Source organism: Panthera leo, chromosome C2, assembly GCF_018350215.1.
Source record: "Panthera leo isolate Ple1 chromosome C2, P.leo_Ple1_pat1.1, whole genome shotgun sequence".
Taxonomy (NCBI): Eukaryota; Metazoa; Chordata; class Mammalia; order Carnivora; family Felidae; genus Panthera; species Panthera leo.
This window is the reverse complement of record NC_056687.1, coordinates 54900822-54922999: the sequence shown is the minus strand read 5'-3', so window position 1 is coordinate 54922999 and position 22178 is coordinate 54900822. Positions and strand designations below refer to the sequence as shown.

Sequence of the window (22178 nt, the reverse complement as noted above, 5' to 3'; positions counted from 1 at the left end):
AAAGAACTTTGATGGAATAGGAGGTAACTTAAGAAAAAAGACCCCAAGAAGGTGACTGTAGGAGAAAGCAAATGCCTCAGAAAACAAAGGAAGAATTTGGAATCTTCGGAAAGGAAATGAATAAACGTGGGAACTGGAGCAACAATACACTTGGAATTCAGCCATCTGTTTCTGCTGCTGCATCTCTGGAATTCACAGACTAGAGGCAGGCAGAAGCCCTGCAAAGACAACTTGGAGAACCACCTCAGAGCACACAACACAAAGAGCACAAGAATGCAGAAGATTTAGAAAAGTAACCTAGGAAGTACACGGAGGATGTAAAGTTGTTTTGCTATAAAATAAAAGGCTTAATTCAATGGGGAAAATTGGTTTGGAGGGCCCAGTCTCTTCATTCTCAAATTTTAAAAAAGCTAACTGCAAGACCAGAAGACATAAATTAGAAGAGATATTTGTGGAAGTATAATCTCCTCTTTCCTTTTCAATGAGAAAGGAAGTTTTCTTTCATTTACTTGTAATGCTATGAAATATTTCCTCTGTGTTCTAAGCTAAACCCGAATATGTGATGTCATTACTCATTTTTGATTACTCTCAATTCCAAGATTAAAGCACATTTGGATAAACACGAGAGGAGTCTAAAGAGTTTGAGAATTTACAGTTTTGTTACAAGCAATAACAATCACAATAATGACAACAAAATTTCAGAACAATTTGGTTTACACAACAAAGGACTTTTTCTGAGATTCTGGGAGTCCCAGGCCAGTGTGACCCAGGAACCATCTTACCAGGTTCCATATCTTTGCTTTACCTTCTCTGGCTTTGCTTCATGTACAGTCTGGCTTTGCTCACGGTAATAACGTGGCCGCGGATGTCTCAGACCTGACATCTGCACACCACCAAACCCTGATGGAAAGAACAAGTATTTCAACCAGCACCTTTTAAGGAGAAATGTGTTACCCAGAAATCCAATCAAACAATTCCTTGCACATGATTTGCTCACCTGGGTCATGTTATCCCACCCATCTGTGGAGCTGGTTTCTCCTACTCCCTAACTAGTTTCTCCTGGGAGCACTATTTTAATAAATCATTTGCACCTAAATCTTTGGCTAAGCAGTTGCTTCTAGTAGAAACGTCCTCAAGACACAATGCACTGAAATCCTCTGACAGGTTATCCTTGAAAGCCCTGAACAGTTCCTTCCCACCTTCACGTCTCTGCAAATGCTGGCATTTCACACTGTGAATAAGACACTCTCATCTTCTCATACATACCCTTCCCCAGGTTCTGTGCTGCTCCTCCCCTGACCCAGCCTCCTACTTCTCCTGCAATTCTGAGACCTCTTTTCTGTGCCCTCTGAAAACATCATTTCATGATAAGCTTCCCTCTGCCCATACCTATGTAAGTTCCCACTGCCTTCCAGCTTCAGTTGAAACGTGATTCATTCCCAAAGGCACCATTTCCCTTTTTCCTTTTTCTTAATAAAGAGATGACTCATTTCCCATCTTCTTTCACACTGGAATCTGGATATAAAGCTGTCAATCTCTGCGTACAATGTTATTTCCAAACTGTCACGTCTGTATCATTAGGGTTTCAAGATCTCACTGTGATCTCACTGTGAGAATCTGTTTCTTCTGAAGTAATCCTTACTCCCATATAGGAAGGTACCTAAGGAGTGTCAACTGTATTTAAGGTAGATGGGGCATATATAAGTATGTTACAGTATTCTTTACATCCTTTATAGGTATGAAATTTAAAAATAAATTTTATTGAAGTATAATTAACATACAATATTATATTACTTTCGGGTGTACAATGTAGCGATTCAATAATCCTATGCATTACTCACTGCTCCCCACGATAAGTGGTGATATAACATTAATTAATAATACAACATTATTAAAACACTATTGACTATATTCCCTATGCTGTACTTTTTATCAGGTATGAGATGTTTTTTAATGAATGTCTGTGGCTCGGATCATCTGTCTTGGCGTTCTTATGCCTTCATTTGTTACCTACTAAATTCCAATCAGGTCCCAGAGATTTTGAGAATTAGCACCAAAACTCAGTCTCCCTCTCCATCCCCATTGTTATCAACATTCTTGCTGATTTTGATGCCCATGTGATGAGAAATACAAAACTCTCTTGATGAAGATCAAGAACTCTAAAACTAAGTCACTTCTTCACTCACTCTACACTTTCCTAGATGGATTCCTGCCCAGAATTGTTTCATCCCTGAAGTATCAAACTCAGAATATCCTACACCTTAAAAGTTATCATCACAAGAAAAATAAATTGTAACCATGTATTACAATTTACATTTTACAATAGGATTTTAGCCAAATCTATTGTGGTGACCATTTCACAGTATATACAAATATCATATCATTATGTTGTACCCCAGAAACTAATGGGATGTTGTATGTCAATTTATACATCAAATCAAAAAAGTTTTAATTAAAAACAAACAAGATCATAAAACAAGGATATCCTACCCTGACACAACTTTCTGTCATCCCAAAACATCCTTTCTCCCCTCCCACTAACCTAACAATCTTATGATTTCTAAGACCTGACTTCATCAATTGCTCCCATTCTCACTTAGGCTATTACGTATTTCTTGGGTCTTTTGACAAAAACTATTTAACATTTTGAGCTGATTAAAAAAAAAAAGACTAACTAGATTTCTTTTTTGCCAAGTTAATTTTGATAACTACAGAGCTGCTAGCTTAGCTTACATATAATTATATTAATAATACAATTTGTAAATTTGTAAATCTCTGAGAGCAATATCTAGCAATTGATGTGGTTATTTTAGAGGAGATTCAGATTCTCACAGACTAGTCATGTAGACAAAAAAAGAATAGGTACAGCACTCCTAGACTGCAATAAGGCTTTGGTTTTCTTTTTCCCCAAAAAGACAAAAATGTGGTAGAAAGGTCCACCACTTCCAGTTAGCACCTAATGCAACCAATGATGAAATGAATGAATAAACCAACATCTCTAAAGAATCTATCCTACAATTAACATGAGTGTTTATTATTTTGAATTCTATGAGGAGATTAAAAACTCCTTTCAATTAAAAACATTAAGTGCATGCCCTCTTAAAAAGAATGGAAGAAGGGAAGTGCCCCACATACCCCTCACACCCACTTATTCTCCACCATGTACATTTTGAATTGGAGATCAAGCCAGTTGTCATTGGCATTTAAGCAACACCTGAGTCACTGAAGCATGTGGGCTCTTGTTGATGTCATCTGGACAGTTCTTTCTCCAAGAAATGCTAGGATGTTTTTGTTTTAATAGGCTACACAATCCTGATGTCAAAGAGAGAAGCCAGGTTTCATTTACCTAATTAGCATTCCCAGACCACACAACATGCCCATGGCTTACAACCAGTTCTGGAAACAACTATCCTTTACTTGCTAAAGGGAAAGTACCCTTTCCAAGGCTGGAAAACTAGTAAAAGATCACAATGACTTTCCAGGACCCTGAAGATTTGCACACTAAGGGTGGACCCATGATTTTTAAGGAAACTGAGGAAGGCTGAAAGGAAGTATTTAGTGAAACAGCTTAATCTTTTTTTATTATTTTGTTTAATGTTTATTTATTTTTGAGAAAGAGAGTGCGAGGGGGAGAGGGGCAGAGAGAGAGGGAGAAAGAGGATCCAAGCAGGCTCCACTCTGTCAGCATAGAGCCCAATATATGGCTTGAACTCATGAACTGCGAGATTGTGACCTGAGCCAAAGTCGGACACTTGACTGACTGAGCCACCCAGGTGCCCTGAGACAGGTTAATCTTAAAGCAGTCCACATGAAGGCATTCCTGTGTTCAAAAGGAAAGAAACAGGGACTCTCAGAACTACTTGGGTAGAGCAAGATTCTCCCAACAACTCCTTCGATGGGATTGTGTAGAAGTCATCGATCTGTTCCCTCCCTTCAACAGTCCCACAAGCCCTAGTCAAAAGGTACATGGGGAAGAGATTACTCCCCTGTTCACTATACAATCTGTCCACATAACTTTTCAGGGGCACAGATTTCAGAGGCATAATTTTTATTTATTCCATCAGCAAAGATTTCACATTTTTTCCACCAGGTCCCCACTTTAGTAAACTGGATACCACATGCCAGATTCATAGCTGTCCTCTGCAGATACTGATTTTAAATGGGCGAGGGTGTAGAAGCTGTTTCTGATAGACATCCTTCTAATCTAAAGAGGTTAGGTATAAAAAATTATAGAAGAACAAGTTCAGAGGAACATATATTTTTGGATTTTAAAAAATATTGCCAACTCCATTCGGGGAGGAAAGTGGAGGTTCAAGTATTTTATTATATTGACCAAAGGGTAAAACAGTATAAGGAGAAATAAGATTCAGAGTTGGCAGAATTCATAAATATGATTATAAAAACTCAGAATTACAGATTATTTTCTCTCATTAGAAAAATCTATGGAAGAGTAAGAGATTTTATCTTCCCAGAAATCTTTTTCCTCTTTAGTTGGCAGTGCTAATGGAGTCTAAACTACAGAAAAGAAAAAAAATTTTCAATTAGATCACCTATAGAGACAGCCTTAAAAAGATGAAAAGTTAAGAGAGTCTTCTTATGGAGATATATCTTTGAAAAGATGTTAAAAGCCTGGATAATTAGTTATGAGCTATAATAGTCCCCATTTAAGTCCCTATTTGATCTCTATTAAAATGAAAAAACGGAGGTGCAGAAAGTAAGTAAATTGCGCAAAGTCACAAAGATTCTTAAGCAGTGGGCCTGAGTCTCATTCCAAAGCTCATCCTTCTACTCCACACTGTCTGCATCATCAAGAGGAAGAGAAGCCAATTATCTTTTGGGCATGTTCAGGGGTGACCATTTCAGCCACACAGGTAAGATAGTTTCTCAATGCTCTTGCCTTCTAAGTGTGCACTCAAACCCAGATATGGGAAGTAAATCAAGTAAACAACAAAAGAATTGATCTTAGAAAGCTCTCTCAGGGGTTCCTGGGTGGCTCAATCAGTTGAGTGTTCAACTCTTGATTTTGGCTCAGGTCATGATCCCAGAGTCATGAGATCGAGCCCTGTATCAGGCTCTGCCCACAGTGTCAAGCCTGCTTAAGATTCTATCTCTCCTTCTGTCCCTCTTCCTCACTTGCATGTTCTCTCTCTCTCAAATTTAAAAAAAAAAAAACTCTCTGATTTTTATTCTGTCTATAAAGATGGCTTAAGCAATATGAAAGACCCCCTTGTTCATCCCTGTACACAAGAAGTCATCTCCTGTGGTTCACTTTATAACCAATAGAAGTCACTCAGTGAATGTTGGTGATGTGTCAGGAAATTTGCTAAATAGGTTATAAACATGCCTTATTTGATCATAGTGATAACTCTGTAAAATACATACTAATATGTCCATTTTATAGGTGAGTAGATTAAGGTATTGAATAATTTATTTTGCATTTATTGCAAGTGGTAAGGCCTTAGCATAAAGCACTTGCTATTAATCTTATACTACATATCACAGAGGACAGGGAATATGACCAACATGCATGCTTTGAGCAGTTTACTCTCCTCTTCAAATATTCAATAGATTCATTTTGCTCAAAAATACAAACTCATCAACATGACTTCAATCTTCTTTAATTTATTGAGGCTTGTTTTGTGGTCTAATATATGATCTATTCTGGAGAATGTTCATGTGCACTTGAACATAGTGTGCATTCTGCTGTTTTAGGATGGAATGAATGTTCCGAATATATCTGTTAAATCCATCTGACCCAGTGTGTCAAAGACATTGTTTTCTTGTTGACTTTCTGTGTAGATGATATGTCCATTGATGTAAGTGGGTGTTAGTCTCCTGCTATTTTTTTTTTTTTTGTAATTTATTTAAGAGAGAGAGAGAGCAAGTAGGGGAGGGGCAGAGAGAGAGGGAGAGAGACAATCCGAAGCAGGCTCTGTACTGACAGCACAGAGCCCGACATGGGGCTATATCTCTTGAACCATGAGATCATGACCTGAGCTGAAATAAAGAGTCAAATGCTTAGGGCATCTGGGTGGTAGTTGAGCAACAGACTTCAGCTCAGGTCATGATCTCACAGTTCGTGAGTTCAAGCTCTGCATTGGGTTCTCTGCTGTCAGCACAGAGCCTGCTTCAGATCCTCTGTTCCCCTCCTTCCCTGCCCCTCCCCTGATCACTCTCTCTTTCTCTTACTCAAAAATAAATAAACATTAAAAAAAAAAAAAAAGAGTTGGATGTTTAGCCAACTGAGCCACCCAGGTGCCCCTAAAATCTCCTACTATTACTGTATTATTGTTGATTAGTTCCTTTATGTTTGTTATTAGCTGCTTTATGTATTTGGGTGTTTCTATGTTGGATGCATAAATATTTATAATTGTTATATCTTATTGTTGAATTGTCCTCTTTATTATTATATAGTGTCCTTCTTTATCTCGTTACAGTCTTTGTTTTAAAGTCTATTTTGTCTGCTATAAATATTGCTACTTCAGCTTTCTTTTGACATCCATTTCCATGAGAAATGTTTCTCCATCCCCTCACTTTATCTGCAAGTGCCATAGGTCTAAAATGAGTCTCCTCTAGGCAGCATATAGATGGGTCCTTTTTTTTCCCCCATTCATTCTGTCACCGTATGTCTTTTGATTGGAGCATTTAGTCTATTTACATTCAAAGTAATTACCAATAGATATGTATTTATTGTCATTTTATTACTTGTTTTGTGGTTGTTTCTGGAGACTTTTTTCTGATCCTTTCTTGTCTTTCTTTCTTTCATGGTTTGTTCATTTTCTTCAGTGACATATTTGGATTTCTTTCTCTTTATTGTTTGCATATTTGGTAGTGGTTATGATTTGTGATTACCGTTAGGTTTCTATATAACATCTTCTGCATCTGTCAGTCTATATTAAGTTTGAACCATTCTTTACTCCTGTCCTCCCCATGTTTTAGGTATATGGTGTCGTATTTTACATCCTTCTATTTTGTGAGTTCCTTGACTGCTTTTTTAAAAAGAAATATTCATTTTTAGCGCTTTCATATTCCTACCTTCATACTGTCATTTTTTGGTCTTTCCTCTCTTCTCAAAGAGTGGCCTTTAATATTTCTTGTGTGGGGAGGGGTGCCTGGGTGGCTCAGTGGGTTAAGCGTCCGACTTTGGCTCAGGTCATGATCTCATGGTTGGTGGGTTCAAGACCCGCATCGGGCTCTGTGCTGACAGCTCAGAGCTTGCTTCAGGTTCTGTGTCTCCCTCTCGCTCTGCTCCTACCCCATTCATGCTCTGTTTCTCTCTGTCTCAAAAATAAATAAACATAAAAATTTTTTTTTTTTTTAATATTTCTTACAGGGCTGGTTTAGTGGTCATGAACTCCTTTAGTTTGTGTTTTTCTGGTAAACTTTTTATCTCTACTTCTATTCTGAGAGATAACCCTGCTGGATAGAGTATTTTTGCCTGCAGGTTTTTACCATCCACTACTTTGAATATATCATGCCACTCCTTTCTGGCTTGAAAAGTTTCTGCTGAAAAATCCACTGAGAGCCTTATGGGATTTCCTTTATATTTGATACTCTTCTTTTGTCTTGCTGCTTTTTATATATTTTCTTTATCACTATATTTAGCCACTTTAATTATAATATTGCTTGGTGTAGATATGCTTTTGTGGATTTTGTTGGGGGTCCTCTCTGCCTCCTTGATCTGGGTATCTGTTTCATTCCCCACATGAGGGAAGTCTTCAGCTATTATTTCTCCAAATAAATTCTGTCCCCTTTTCTCTCTCTTCTTCTTCTGGAACTTCTATAATTGTTATTACATTTGATGTGGTCACTGAGTTTCCTAAGTCTATTATCATTTTACATAATTATTTTTTCTCTCTTTTGTTCAGTTTGATTACTTTTCATTACTGTGTCTTTTAGGTCGTGAATTCATTCCTCTGCTTCTTCCAGCCTGCTATTCTTTCCATCAAGTGTGTTTCTCATTTCCTTTATTGAGACCTTTATCTCTGCTATGTTATTCTTTATCTCTGTATTAACAGTCTCACTCACTCATGTCTTCCACTCTTTTCTCATGCCTAGAAAGCATCCTTATGATCATTGCTTTACATTCTCTATCAGGTATGTTACTTATATCTGTTTCTCTTAGGTCTCCAGCAGGGGCCTTGTCCTGTTCTTTTGCTTGTGACAAATTCCTCTGTCTTCTTATTTTGTCTAAGTCTCTGTGCCTGTTTCTGTATGTTAGGAAAATCAGCTATGTCTCTTGTTCTTAAGGGTAATGGCCTTATGAAGAAGAGGTCCTGTAGTGCCCTGCCATGTAGTGTCCTCTGTGCCCCAGGGCCTGGTGCTTCTGGGAATGTCTCCAATGTGTGCTGCATGTGCTCTGCTATTGTGTACTGGCTGCTTTATCCTTCAGGACGGTTGTCTGCAGAAGCTCTCTTTGCCTGTTGCAGGTAGTGTTTTTGTCCCTTGCCTGAATGTGGCACGTTTTAACTAGGTGTGCTCTAGTCTGCTTGTGAAATAAGACCTGTTGCCACTGCTGGAACTGAGGCCTCGCAAAACTCCTGGGTTGGAAAATGTAATGTTGGCAGGGGCTTGGGCCAGTCTTCTGAAGGAGGGGGCCCACCACGCTGGGACTGAGGCAAGTGTGACTGGAAAGAGTGGTTCCACGGGAGCGTGGGGGTGCCAGACTTGGTGAAAGCAAGTTAGGTAGCCAGTGTCAGTGCTGCACTGGTTCCCACAGGTGGCCCTATGCTTATGCTGAGAAACAGGGGAGGGAAATGGTGCCTGCCAGTTCCTTTGTTCCTGGAAGAGTCTCTGTGAACACTGCCTCTCTGGGACCCACTCCAAGATGAGCAACTAACCTCCCCATTGTGTGCCCCAGGCACTTTTCAGGTTGTTGTTTCCAAACTGTATGTCTGTGGGCTGTTTGCCAGCCTTCTCTCTAAGAGCAGCCCCAATGTCCTTTGAGTTCTCCCAGAGTCAAGCACACTGGCCTTTAAAACTGCAGGCTTTAAGCCCCACTGGTTGCAAGAACTCATGAAATTCAAGCCCTCTTGCTCTCCAAGCCAATTACTATGGGGATTTATTTTTCTCATGTACTCTTCTGAGTGTGAACCTGTCTCTTGCCCTTCTCTGTGACTGTGGCTCCCTTTCCACCATAACGGCCATAATCCATTTTCTCCCAAGCCACATTTCTGCACTTCCTACCTTGTTCATTGTAGCCTCTTCTCTACCTTTAGCTGTGAAGTTTGTTCTGTCAATCTTCAGGTCTATTTCTGGGGTATTTAGGATGATTTGATAGTTATCTGGTTGTATCAGCGGGGCGAGGCAAGCCTAGGGTCCTCCTGCTCCACCACAATCTTCTGATTTCCATAGGCTATCTTTAAATATAATGTACATTGTTAATGATAAACGTACCTGCTAATTTTCTTGAGTCACATAGACATCCCTGAATGAGTTAGTCATGGAGGAGATTTATACCCAATCACTTTGCATCCATATGATCTCACTGGTTGCTTATGGGGCATCTGATTAGGTGGTGTCTTCACTGACTGGCTAGTGCTGCTGCCTTAAGGGTTGATAAATATTTTGACTACACTCTCAGTCATGGATAAATATTAAATCTATACCTTTTAAATGAAAGCTATTCCTGAAATTTAACTCTTCAGAAATAGTTATGGCAACTGAGAATATAGCATAGACCGTAGCTATCTACATCTGATAACATCTGGGTGGAAGGTATATAAGCATACCACAAATGACCTTGTTGAGAAAGACCAATAAGGAATAAGAATGTTGGGATATAAACCTGGCTCTTACACTTAGGTCTGTGGCATTGGACAGAGGTGGTTAATATACAAATTAATGTGTATAAAAGTTTTTGAAACAATGCCTGGAATATAGTATGTACACAGTAAGTTTTAGCTAGTATAAATACCTTGGAACTCAGAAATGAGTCCCCCTTACCAATAATTACCAGATGGAATTTTAGAAGTTACCAAAGGCTTTTTACCTTATAGTTAAAAGTGATAAAATCTTGGGAATAAAAAATATCTATATGTTTATTGTCTACAGGTCCCACAGGCAAATAATGTATCTCAGATGAAAAAAGTTAACAACAGTTACCATCTTAGCCCTTAGAACTCTATTCCAATATATACCCCCCGAACCCCACACCCAGGAGATGATCTTTCCAGTAACCCACCAGGTCTAGAAATAAGGTGCTTTGTATATTGTTCCTTAGCATTTTTTTAATGTTTATTTATTTTTGAGAGAGACAGAGAGCCCAGGGCAGGGGTAGGGACAGAGAGAGAGGAGACACAGAATCCAAGGCAGGCTTCAGGCTCCGAGCTGCCAGCACAAAGCCCGATGTGGGGCTTGAACTCGCAAATGGTGAGATCATGACCTAAGCCAAAGTCAGATACTCAACTGACTGCGCCACTCAGACACCCCAGTTCCTTATCATTTTATGAAATTTTATATTAACTCTAGGTTTATACATGCTTTATATTTACTGAGATCCTGCTTTCAAGAAGGGGTTTGTAATATAATCTGCCACTTGCCATGTTCAGAAATGCTTATCATAACTCAGTATCATCAGCATTAGGTACTTTAAACATTTTGCTAATAAAAAGGGGCACCTTTGTCTTGTATTAATTCACATTATAATGTTCTAAACAAATGAGACAGCTTTGCTAAATATTTTCACCTGTTGCCTGTGTTACTTAGAAACATATTGTGAGGGGATTTTTTCAGTTATCTCAAAAGTTATGGAAAGTGTTCTCACATAATTAGAGGTAAGTGATCATTAAGTGTTTTAGGCTTTTAAGAATATATAGCACAGCTTTGGGCTGTCTGGATGATTCAGTCAGTTAAGCATCCGACTTCAGCTCAGGTCATGATCTCACAGTCCTGGGTTCAAGCCCTGTGTCAGGCTCTGTGCTGAGAGCTTGGAGCCTGGAGCCTGCTATATTCTGTGTCTCCTTCCCTCTCTGCCTTCCCTTGTTCACACCCCTGTCTGTCTCTCTCAAAAATAAATAAACACTAAAAAAATTTTTTAAAAGAATATATAGCACAGCTTTGAAAAAGGTATAACAAAATTTTTAGAGATCAGATGATTAGATGAAATAGTTCAAAGAATATATAAATTAAGGAAGTCTATTTAAACATGGGAAAATGCTTTTTTAAATATTTCAAATGCAGACTTAAATGGGGATTTTGTGGCTGGGACAGCACAGACAGGAGGGCTCAATTTAATCATAATAGGTTTAGAAGAAAAAAATATGCGTAAGGTAGTCCCAAAACAGTAAGTAAAATTTTAAATATATAACTGGGAATAGAATGTTCAATGAAGTACTGAACTTTGTATAATACAGTGATATTTTCCAAGAAAAGAAATGATGTTAAGCCATAATTTGAAATGATATTAAGCCTTAACATCCTGTAGAGAGAATATTACCAAAGTCAGTCTTGGTAACATTGATTTGCTGTAATTGTCAGTACATTCTAATGATTACAGCTAAGGAAAATAGAGGATGGGATAGAAAGGTAAGGCAAGAAGGTTATTCTCTTCAGAAGGTGTTCTCTGCAATGCTTCTCATCTAGGTTAAATTCGATTACAAGGACCCCATACGTCAAAGATGGTGTGTAGGACAGAACCAGGCTGGCTATGGAGAAGACATGCCGAGTGAAACAAAGTATTAAAGCAATAGAGCTGTAAGCGTGCATTTGCTTATGTATCTCCAGTTTGAATCTTAATATCCTATTGGTTGGGATTAGTAGTTTGAACTCTACATGGCTGATAAGGAGTAATGCAATTAAAGACTACAAGATTCCAAGAGCAAAGAAAGAGCAACCCCCATTACTCAGAATTTAAGAGTAAGCCTCTGCAGAGTCACGTAACAGGTTTTACAGAGAAAAAAAATCTGCAGCTGAAGAGATGAGAAGCTTTCCCGGCTAGCCACATCTGATTTCGCAACAGAGAGGGATGGCACAGGGTGCACTGTCACAGAGAGCTATAGATACGAACACCCAGAGAAAAGAAAGCCTCCAAGGGTAAAGTCTATCTCAAAAGAAAGAATATATATATATGTGTGTGTGTGTGTATATATATATATATATATATATATATATATATATATATTTTAAGATCATGGAGTAAAAGAGGCCTTAAAATATGGATTGGGAACTTTAATTTGGGCCAAATTGGAGGGGTTTTTAATACATAAATATCACAACTGAATACCAGTGAAAGGTGTACATATTTTAGAAAGATAGTATCGGGTTGGAAAGACAAATCCAAAGTTAAAGAAAACCAGAATAGCAGGATTTTTAGGGCTACATATGTTTTTAGCTCCAATTACATGGAACAAACTTGGATCCTAGTTTTCTTTTGTAAGGAAGTCAGGTCAGAGCCCTAGAGAGTGTGTACCCAAAGGCCAGTCTCGCCTGGGAGAAGTTGAGAGACAGTTTTTACCTGAGTAGGCAATTTGTTCTTCCCCAAACTTAAAATAAGTCAAACTAACAGGGCTCTTTGGTGGCCCCTAGGTAGCTGTTAGGGGGCCTCCTAGAGAAAAGATATTCATTCTCACTAGGTGGCAGGGGTGGGGGTGGAGGGGCGGGCATTTGCATGTTTCAAGTCAGTTACAGAGATTCATTCAAAGTCTCAAAGATGAGGGTGCTGTCCTGTAACAGTTTAGAAAACGTTTCCACTCCTAGGCAAGGCTCTGGGAATTTCCAGTTGGTTGGCAGTCACAGGAAGAAAAACACCTTTAATGCCTTAGTGTACAATGTACATCAGTTGCTGACTACAGCAAGGAGAAGCCACCCAGGATCCCTGGTTATTGATCAAAATATTCATACAACTGTGGTGTCTTCAAATCATCTGGAGGGAAACTAAATCCAGGAATCAATTGACAACACAGGCCAACTGATAGAACACGCTGTTGGGCTGGGCCCTGAAACCAGACAGAGTCTTCAACTATGGACTTTAATTTACTTTAAGACCCATCAAACTTTCAGGACATTAAGTGTTACAAGACATCATAATATGATGTTATAATAAAACTAGAAAATTACTTGTCTTTTATACCTGTATTCTGAAGTAATAACAATCAATATTTATTGAACACTTTCTACATACCATGAACCTTGCCAAGACTTTACAACATTGCATTTAATCTTCACAACAAAACTAGGAAGTTCTATCTATCCCATTTTACAGAGTAGCAAACTAAGGCTCAGAGAAAAGTGCACAACCGCTAACAGTGAAGCTGGTATTCACATCAAGGATTATTTGACCCTGGAGACCATGATTTTCAGCACTACACCTTATTACATCATTTAATTAAAATATGCTTATAAATGTGTGAGATGACACCAATTTACTGCTCTTGACAGAAATGATTTCCTCCAAATTTCCAAGAAGTGAGGAAACTCAAGTTTTCTTTGTCAGGGACTGGTAACACAGAAAATCCAAAGTATCTTTCAGTACTTTTTCTTTTTTTTTTTTTTTTTTTTTGTCCAAAGTCCCAAATAATAGGAACCTAATGAGAATTAAATCTTAACTTACGATATCCTTTCTTAGGCATTAAAAACGAGATTAACTTAATGACTCTCCCTTGAGACACTGTAAATATCTAGCAGACTTCAGTTTCTTATTTTAGAATTCAATGATCACTTGATTCTGCTAGAAAACCACATCCACAATCTTTTTTTCCACACAGAGTGGGGCAAAGTGTATCCTTGGGGGAGCTAACAAGTCTTCTTAGTGTACTAGATGAACAATTACAGTGTAAATAAGAATATACCCTCAGACATAAATTTCCCCCAAATACTTTTTTTTAATTTAATTTTTTTTTCACATTTATTCATTTTTGAGAGACAGAGAACGAGCAGGGGAGGGGCAGAGAGAGAGGAAGACACAGAATACAAAGTGGACTCCAGGCTTCAAGCTATCAGCACAGAGCCTGATGCGGGGCTGGAATTCGGACCGCGAGATCATGGCCTGAGCCAAAATCAGATGCTTAACAGACTGAGCCACCCAGGCACCTCTCCCCCAAATACTTTTCAAAACAGATACTTCTCATCCTCCTTTCACTATCTTATCAGAACATTCTGACCTTAATCTTTTGCATTTTATCACTTTTAGTAAATTCTTTTTTGAATGTTTATTTATTTTGAAAGAGAGAGAGAGAGATAGAAGGAAAGAAAGCAAGTGAGTGAGCAGGGGAGGGGCTGAGAGAGAGTATTCTAACCAGGCTCTACACTGCCAGTTCAGAGCCCGACATGGGACTGGAACTCATGAACCATAAGATCATGATGTGGGTCAAAATCATGGGTTGGACACTTAACCACGGAAGCTACTCAGGTGCCCCTTTGGTGAATTCTTTTATTTCAAATATCTCAGCTTGATTCTTCAAGACAACCTTTTTTAAGCATTTGTTTTACACATATATACTATAGATATTGGCACAAAATCAATTTAAATAACCAGTAACAATTTTTTCCTAACAGAAAAATAAAGCATCAAGTAAAACCATGTATTTTTGATTCATTCATGCCCAATTTTAAGATCTAAGTATAAACAACGTAGAAGAAATTCTTACCTTACTTAGAAATCTGTGCCTTTCAGTTGAATGCTAAGTAGTCCATAAGAGTAAAGTTTGAATTCAGTTGAAAGAAGCAGGGATGAGGTATGCAGTGTGAAACAGAGACTAAAGTCTATGATATGTTTGGTTAATTATCCATAACAGATCAAAGAAACCAATGATGTAACACAGGACTTCTTTCAAATTAAAGCCCACCCAGATCAGGGGGTCTTTATAGATTTTAAAGTCGAGAAATCAGAATGCCCCATTACAAATAGTATAATGGAGCAGCAAAACACTGATCTATGGCACTTCTCTGATTTCCATGCTATGGGTGCCAGCGGTCACATCATCAAAAGTCATGATTCACACAACCCTACGTGGTAAGACTGCTCTATACTCCACATCCAGAGCAAACCTGTCTTGTTTGCTGCAGAGTGACAAAGAGAAGTGTGCTTCTGGTTGCAGTAAGTGCTGACAGTTCTATGAAAAAGAACCATAATCCTACACAAAGTCATAGTTTATCTGCATCTACAATTCTCATTGCAGTTCTGGTTGCTAGAACACCCAAGCTTAACAAAGTTGGAGTCAGAGAAAAGCCTTCTTTGTAAAGACTTCCCTGAAGTCTGTGGGGGTGAGCTTAACAGTGTTTCTCTTTTATGTTTTCATATCACATATTGTTATTAAAATTGTTGGTGTTTCCTTCACTCTCCTGTCACACGTGCGCGCGCGCACACACACACACACGCAGTAGATACTAGGATCCATGCTTTACTTACCCCTGTATCCCCAATAACTAGCATTGTACCTGTTACATACTAGTGCATAGTAGGTGGTCAGTATTGTGCTTGTTGGATGCATGGACACAAATTTACAAAGTGAACAAAAAGATACTTTATGAAGACAATGGGCTCTCAATGGGATTTCAACAGGGCTCTTCTGTCTGGATCAAAGGGTACCATCCAAGCCTTAGCCAGGTACTCAAGGCCCTTGATCATCTGGCTCTGCCTAGCCTTCTACATTTTGTGCATTACTTCCCACATCCATTTTTTTCTCCCGCCACATGGAGACATTTGAAACAAAGGACAGGGTACATTTGGAGAGCTCCTCTCCTCTATTTTCCCATCTGTTTCTTGCACTTCTACCCAGGGGCTGTCTTTGGTGAGACTTTTACTACCCACTGGAAGCTGAGTTGGAGGTCCCTGCCCTGCTCCCAGAATCCCCAAAGTCACTCATGCCAATTTCTATCATTATTTAATAAGATCAACATGACATAAGATCAAAATGGGACTTCTTTTAAAGATCCAGGCAATCCCAGCTTTTACCCCTCAGTCCCCTGGGCCATGTAGTTCCTGGTACATTATAGCCACTCTAATGTTAGGTTAAGGAATACTAAGATCCCAAAGCATTCACATGGGGAGAACAGACTTTCACAGAATCTCATAACAGAAGAACTAGATATTCTTTGAACATTTTTGAAGTTTTAGGATGAAATGCCATATACACACAAAGATATTATGCAGAGACTGTTCATGTTGAAGCAAAAATAGAATTAAGGTTTTTAAGAATGTCAACAGCTGAGAGATAAGAGTTTCTCTGAGGTTTATGTCACAGGGAAAGTTACTACAACATTTATGCCACAATTGAAGACTAGGCAGTTTTAGGTCACATACCTCTCTCCTTTGTGATGTACTTGTCACTATCTCTCCCGGAAGAGGTACCTTGAAGGAAGTAGGATGAGCCATTAGGATCCTATATTAGGGAAGCCCAGAGGCCACTGCTTGAAGAAGTTCAGCTGTTAGGCTTTGATATCTGTTTATTCCAAGTACCAGTTCGGGCTCTCCACTGTGAAGTTCTTCCATAATATCTTTAAGTCTCTGGAAGAAGATCTAACATATGGAATGTTGTTAGCCTTGATGATATCTATCGTGAACATGCACCTACACTAAAGCTCAGAGAAAATTTAAAGTAATGTTGGCATTTAGCACTCATTAAATTTGCAAAAGTTCTGAAGAAATAAAAGTATAACTGTCATATAATTTGAGGATGGGAGAGTAGCTGCTGGCTGAATCCTCAGAGATCAAATAGGACTGAAATTAATAACCCAACTGGAGACTTTCAATTGTCAAAACACTGCAAAAGAAAGTGAATTTGATCTCTAAAGCTGAAGGGTAGACAGACATGACTGCAATGTAAAAGATCTTAAATTGGTCTGAGAGACAGACTAGACATTACAGTCTTCATATATTAGGCATTTGCTAAATCAGTTCAATCAATACTTATTCCTAACAAGGAACATTCTCCTAATATCCCAGCTGGTAAATAATTTGACCTATTAAATTCACACATTTACTTTACAAGATGCTAACTGTGATATTTGTCATCATTTGTGCACATCTTCCTTTCCTGGTCCATGGTTGCTACAGAGCTGCCACATCAGATGCAGAGGCTTCTCGTGGCCTTCTAGATTCTTTCTGTGACCTCCTCTTTGTTCTCTATTTTCTCTGTATTTCTACATGTCTCAGGTCTAGCTCAGCCTCAACTACCTTCAGTTTTGTAGTGACTTATTCCGTAAATTGCTACCAAGTCCTTTAATAAATCCTAAATGATCACCCAGGGAAACAGGCAGGGTAGGTTACCCTCTGCCTCCTTTAGGATGAGGAAACAGGTACTACGAATGGACAAACGAGGGCCTTCTGGGTGGCTCAGTTGGTTAAGTATCTGAATTTTTATTTCAGCTCAGGTCATGATCACACAGTTCGTGAGATCGAGCCCTGCATCAGGCTCTGCACTGATAGCACAGAGCCTGCTTGGGATTCTCTCTCTCTTGCTCTCTCTCTCTCTCTCTCTGCTCCTCCCAAACTCATGCTCTCTCTCTCTCTTTCTCAAAATAAATTAATAAACTTAAAAAAAAAGAGTATACAGGGGCACCTGGGTGGCTCAGTCAGTTGGGCGTCCAACTTCAGCTCAGGTCATGATCTTGTGGTCCGTGAGTTCGAGCCCTGTGTCGGGCTCTGTGCAGACAGCTCGGAGCCTGGAGCCTGTTTCAGATTCTGTGTCTCCCTCTCTCTCTGCCCCTCCCCTGCTCATGCTCTGTCTTTCTCTCTGTCTCAGAAATAAATGTTAAAAAAAAAAAAAAAGAGTGTACAAATGATGCACCTAATGAGTAAGTGTCAAAGATGGGCACTGCATATTTGCCATTTCCCTCCCATATCCCATCAGCCCACCTTTTGGCTCTGACCATTGCTGAGTCAACCATTGGCTGTGTACAGGTGCTCTTGACAGCACTGCATGTCAGCTGTAGTGTGTGTCTGTCTTGTTTGTTTCAGGGATTCTCTTCTTCATGGTATAAATCCTGAAGAAGAGAAAATTAACACCCCTCAATGTTAATCCTAGTTTGTAGAGGTTGGGTTGTTCCTCTCCCCTGTGTCTACGATCGACAATTCTGATGGGTCTTCTATGTATTTCCTTAAAGCATCCTTATCAGGACTAAACCCCTGTTGCCCACAGGGACAGCCAACTCAAGTGCACACCTTTGGGTTAGCTCTCCCTCCTCCCTTGTTTTAATATTCCCATGGGTCCCTCCCCTATTCCCTGGGTTCACTCCCCCAAGTCAACTATTCGCATAAAAAATTTATATTAGGTTCTTCTTCCTAAGAACATTATCATGGCTTAAGTTCCTAGAGGAACCTAAGTTAAAACAGGCTGCAAACACATTGTTTTGATTTTTTCTAGTTCATTCTTCTTATTACCCTATTAATCACCAGACTCAATCTCAATACTCATCTTTTTTTCCACTTACAAACAACAGGTATAGATTTAATATTTGAATATCAAGTATAACCTCTTTAAGTTCTGTGGAGACTTTCACACATTAGGTGCTTAGTAATAGGAAACTGTGGTCACCTTGAAGGTAATGATTGTTAAAGAAGAATTATGTATGCATAAATATGAAGAGAAATACGTAAATTGATCTTCAACAGATGACTTAAAAGAGCTGGAAGTAGCTATTTTTATTCAGTGTCATTTCTAGGATCAATTTACAAGGGTTCCATGTCTATAAAGCTTCAGGGCTGGTTTCTTTTCATCCTATATTTTCTAATAAAAAGTAAAAACTTAATTTTTATGGCTTCTTGTTTTAGGTATATTGATGGCTGACTTTAAAAAGTCTTCCTAAATGAAGAAAATAGGATGATGTCTTATAGCTTTGAGCTCTAAAGCAATAATATCGACATTTACCAGTTTTATTTATAGACAAGCATATGTGTTAATAGGGATTTTCCTCTCACGAATTTTATAAAGATGGAACATGATTATTCATATTTGTTTGTTTCTGGTACAAAAAAAGCATCACCCACCAGCACAGGATCAAGAAAAACCAACTGCTGAATGTCAGACTATTCTTGATTTGGAAAGACAAATTTAAGGATAAATAATAGTACAAAAGGAACAATTCTGTTCAGCTCGTGCAGACCAGCAGATCAACTGGCCACAAAGCTTTTTATTTAAGAGCCAACAAACGTCATTTTAGAATATTTGGCAGATACCAGACATCAAGCAGTCTGAATGTAAACATTGCTGTGATTGCTGGTCACTAAAGGCTTAGATGTAGTGTGTTAAGTTACAAATATGAAAAAAAAAAGAAACTAAGACACAACTTCTGGAACTTAGATCTGTTGATTGAAATATCTGTCACTGTGGAACAAACAATGGAGATTTTGTCATGCTCTTCCTAAAGCACATATATACAGTCTACATAGAGTGGCCAAGGAATCCATTTCTCTCAAGGCCTAAAATAGAATTACATATAAAAAGTTACCAGTTACTCTTCTATGGGCTGAACACCAGAATTATCCATGTGTTTAACAACTACACATAAATATTAAAGAACTTCTAAATTGTAGTTTGTTTGAACAGAAAAAAAAGTAAGTCCTATCAGTTGAAAAATAATGACATGAAATCTGTTTTCATAATTGCTCTTAACACTTTGGGAAAAAATATATATACTCGATTTAAAAAAAATTCTTCTTGAATCTCTGTGCAATTTACTTTTTTAGTCAGAAAGTAAAATATCCTTATTTCAACAAGCCCATCCTTTGACTTCATATTTCACTAAAATATAAGTTCTCATAGGTATATTATAATGGCTTTCCCTATTCTCTAATGTTATTATAAAAATAGATTCATATTTACATGACTATCTTGGTAAAAATCAAGCTATGAAAGTACTTTACTTAATTTTTCTTAAAATTCTATGTTGACTTGGCAAGAGCCACTAACAGTATATATTCAGAAAAGAGCCAGGAAGTCATTAAAGGAACAATGACTGAAGAAGAGTAGACATTACAAATGGTCATTACTGATGGTCACATTTTAATGCTGCAGATGACCAACAAGATTCAGTAGGATCCACGACAGGAAAAATCTCTTTCAAGCTCGTGGTAAGACTAAGGCATCAACTACCAGCAGACAGGATGGACTTTATTGGATATGCATCACAAAGTCTTCACTCTGCAGGAAATTATATACTTGCTCTGGAAATGGGGCAATTATGTGAAATGTTAATGAATGCTTTCAGACAAAAGAAGTGTCAAAATAGCAAAGTGGGATTGGATTTTATGAGGAGGTTAATTTCTAAAGTCAGCATATAAAGCAAAACACTCACAAAGTCAAAATTACCTCTGAAAATTCCTTATGAAAGTCCTTTACCACATAAGAAACAGAGACATCCAGAGTTCAAAGTTTTTGCCTTTTGTATTTTTATTGTTTAAGAATGGAAATGGACTATTATTTCTTTAGTTCAGGTTACTATGTTTCAGCTGAGGAGCCAACATAGCTACTTACATGTAGGGTCTATGTAGTACCAAAAATATCTATTTAAAAGCAATTTTTTCCTAATCACTGTGAAATACTTGCACTCAAAATTATACAGTATGACAATTTTGGAAAGTCATAGGATACTGGGTGGAATCAATTACCTTTAAGGTTTGGTGAGGTATTTTTACTTACCTACGAAAGCAATAGTATCTGAGGTTACTCCCTACTCTAAGCTCTGGATTTATAAGATAGGGTCATTACTATAAGAAAGAAAGTAGTCAGGAGTATTGTTCCACAATAAAGAAAATCAGAAAAATTTATGGCAAAATGCTCATATTGACTTATCACTACTAAGACTCTATGTCAGCACCCATGCCAATCACCTAAATTTGAATAGTCTGATTTTTTAACTCAGCCTCAGAAGTGATGAGCCTCTGACATAGGACTGAGTCAAAAGTTTGGGTAAGTTTTCAAGGGATACAGGAGTCCTGATGCATAGGGGCACATGTACCCCAATATTTATAGCAGCACTTTCAAAAATAGCCAAATTATGGAAAGAGCCTAAATGTCCATCAACTGATGAATGGATAAAGAAGATGTGGTTTATATATACAATGGAATACTACTTGGCAATGAGAAAGAATGAAATCTGGCAATTTGCAGCAATGTGGATGGGACTGGAGGGTATTATGCTAAGTGAAATAAGTCAGTCAGAGAAAGACAGATACCGTATGTTTTCACTTATATGTGGATCTTGAGAAACTTAACAAGACCGTAGGGTAGGGGAAGGGGGAAAAAAAGCTACAAACAGAGAGGGAGGGAGGCAAACCATAAGAGACTCTTAAATACAGAGAACAAACTGAGGGTTGATGGGCAGTATGAGAGAAGGGAAAGTGGATGATGGGCATTGAGGAGGGCACTTGTGATGAGTGCTGGGTGTTGTATGGAAACCAATTTGACAATAAATTATATTAAAAATGTTTGGGTAACTTGCGTAAAAGCTTTAGCAACAGAGAGATCTACATTTGGAACTCAGACCACTTTTAAAAAAACTTTTTATTTTGAGATAATTATAAATTAACATGCACTTGTGAGAAATAATACAAAAGGATGCCATGTACTCTTTACCCAGTTTCCCTGGAACATCTTGCAAAACCAAAGTACAAGATCATAACTAGTGTATACGTTTGCTACGGCTGCCATAACAAAGTCCTGTAGGTATCAGATGGGTTTAAAAAACAGAAATTTACCTCCTCATAGTTCCGGAAACTAGAAGTCTGAGATCAAGTTGTCCACAGGGTCGGTTTCTTCCAAGTCTCTTGGCCTCAGAGGCTGAAGTTAAGGTGAGCGGAGCACCTCAAGGTGTTGACAGGGATGGTTTCTCTTTGCTTATAGACGGCTATCTTCTCCCTCTGTCTTCACAGGGTCTTCCTTCTATAAGTGTCTATGTTCAAATTTCCTTTTTTCCCATGAGGAAACCAGCCATATTGGAACAGGATCCACCCTAATGACCTCATTTCAACTTTAGTACCTCTTTAAAGACTCAATTTTCAAATATGGTTACATTCTGAGGTACTGGGGTTAAAGCTTCAACATATGAATTTGGGTGGGGGGGGGCAGTTCAGTCTATAACAACTAGGATATTGGCATTCATAGATAGAACATATCTATCACCACAAGGATCTCTCATATTGACTTTCATAGATACATGCACCTCCCTTCTCTCAACCTATCTAACCCTTGGAATTTACTAATCTGTTCTCCACCTCTATAATTTATAGGACTCTGGATCTT

At 38.4% G+C, this 22178-nt stretch overlaps 1 long non-coding RNA gene across 2 annotated transcripts in view; it reads right to left on the bottom strand.

Moving 5' to 3' along the window:
* Positions 1–816: 816 nt before the first annotated feature.
* Positions 817–22178, bottom strand: part of LOC122229938 — a 29457-nt gene continuing 8095 nt past the window's right edge. Inside the window, exons 4-8 of one of the 2 annotated variants that reach the window (XR_006207201.1) lie at positions 21635–21818; positions 17795–17922; positions 16241–16456; positions 9187–9359; positions 817–900 (exon numbers count right to left, since the gene is read on the bottom strand). This is a non-coding gene — a long non-coding RNA (uncharacterized LOC122229938). The remainder of the gene's footprint in view (positions 901–9186; positions 9360–16240; positions 16457–17794; positions 17923–21634; positions 21819–22178) is intronic. The other variant, XR_006207202.1, reaches the window with a different exon arrangement.